The 2119-nt window shown below is 47.3% G+C and overlaps 1 pseudogene; it reads right to left on the bottom strand.

Annotated features, from left to right (window-relative positions):
* Positions 1-438: 438 nt before the first annotated feature.
* LOC120921756 lies at positions 439-549 on the bottom strand (annotated as a pseudogene).
* Between the last annotated feature and the right edge of the window lie 1570 nt (positions 550-2119).

Raw genomic sequence — 2119 nt, 5'->3', positions numbered from 1 at the left:
CCAGCCTAGGAGGCAGGTGCTAAAAAGAAGCGTGATCTGGTGCACTGACCGTGGTATCTTTAAATCAAAGTGACCCTCACTCACAGTGATTCTCAGATACCCCTGGACTGCCACTCCAAGGGCACATGCACCATAGGCTTTCAAGTTCCTAATCCAACCCCCCGACAGGGTCAGTGCAGCCCTCCATCCTGCCGGGAGAGAGCCCCTTCCAGGTTTTCTCAAGGAAGCCATTTTTCTTACAGCGTCCCGGTGCTAGCCCTTCTAGGACCCCCTCAACCCGGCGGATTTGCATGCTTTTCCCCGTCTCAAATACAGGGTTCCACCAGCTCCTCCCACCGGATCTTCAGCAGAGACAGCACTTACACCGACACCAGCTTGGCCAGAGCGTAGAAATCCACCAGCCCCTACCGAAACCGTCCTTCCAGGTGCAATCACGCCATTGGATTTGCATCCACCCTCCCCATTTAGGAGGTGCTTCAGCGCATCCTTTGGCAACTGATAAGAACAGGTACTACACTTGATCTTAGCCAAAAGGCAGAGAATAGTCATACTACACTCACACTGAACTTTTACTAGATTCACACTAAACTAATATTCTACACTGACAAAAGAATAGCACACTAACTCGCTTGTAGCATTGAACAGAGCCTTGTTCTATCTCTCTTCATGCCAATATCACATTGCAAATGGCCGCTATGGGGAGAATATTTTTATAGTGTGGGGCGGGACTAAGAACAATGAACCATGACTGGATAGAGTCATCACAACTTTCCCCAATCATGGCTCTGACAGTGCTCTGATTGGGCAAAGCTTTCATTGCTTCAGCCAATCAGGGCTTCCAATGCACTGTGCGGTGGCGCAGTGCATTGTGGTCATTTGGCGGGCCGAACAAACAGTCAAAAGCCCCGATTATTTAGATGTTCGTCGAACCGTCGAACAGCCAATGTTGAGTCCGAAATCATGCTTTGGCTGAACATTTTTTCCCAACTCTATGGTGGAGGAATGTATTTAGTGTTAATGACCCACCTGTGCTGATCTCTGTAGGAGTGTCCTCCTCTATAAATGTCCCCGTTATTCCATCCTCCTCCATAGACTGCTGATCATCCCTCACATACCTCTCTTCTTCTTTAATCTTAATTTTTATATCTATCAGATCTTCTCCCTAAACCAAGAAAATGAGAGTAAATATCATCTGTAATATAAGATCACGTAAAAAAATCCACACATAAATTCTACGAGTCCATGATCTAGATGCCCGTCCCACCGACCTTGTAACAGTGGGGGATGGTGTGACCTTCCTGTGTGGAATCCCGGGAATACAGAGGACGGGGACATCTCTCTGGTGGGTTCCTGGTATTAGGCGGCTCCATCATATCCTTGTGTCCTTCTGAAAACTCCTCCATCACTCCATACTCCTCATCCTCCTCTTTATACTCTTCTTTAATATCAATATTATCATCCCCGAGGTTTCCACTCTGCAATATGGAAAATGACATCAATGGTAACAATGCAGATAATGTACAAATCCTAAACACTAGCCGACCAGCCACCGTCATTATATGGCGGCAGGTCGGCTCTCCTGGGCGAGAGCCCGTAGCTATACGTCCGCTCTTCGAGCCCCCGACTCCCGTGCGTGTGCCCGGCGGGCGCGATCGCCGCCGGGCACACACGATCGCTCGGTACAGAGCGGGGAGCGGGAGCTGTGTGTGTAAACACACAGCTCCCGGTCCTGTCAGCGGGGGAAATGCTGATTTTCTGTTCATACAATGTATGAACAGAAGATCAGTGTTTCCCCTAGTGAGGCCACCCCCCCCCACAGTAAGAACATGCCCAGGGAACATACTTAACCCCTTCCCCACCCCCTAGTGTTAACCCCTTCATTTTTATAGCACTGATCGCTATAAAAATGCCAATGGTCCCAAAAATTTGTCAAAAGTGTCCGAAGTGTCCGCCATAATGTCGCAGTAACGAAAAAAAATCGCTGATCACCGCCATTACTAGTAAAAAAAAATATATTAATAAAAATGCCATAAAATTACCCCCTATTTTGTAAATGCTATAACTTTTGCGCAAACCAATCAATAAACGCTTATTGCGATTTTTTTTACGAAAAATATGT

Source organism: Rana temporaria (genome assembly GCF_905171775.1).
Source record: "Rana temporaria chromosome 4 unlocalized genomic scaffold, aRanTem1.1 chr4e, whole genome shotgun sequence".
Taxonomy (NCBI): domain Eukaryota; kingdom Metazoa; phylum Chordata; class Amphibia; order Anura; family Ranidae; genus Rana; species Rana temporaria.
This window is presented reverse-complemented; position numbering and strand designations above follow the sequence as displayed.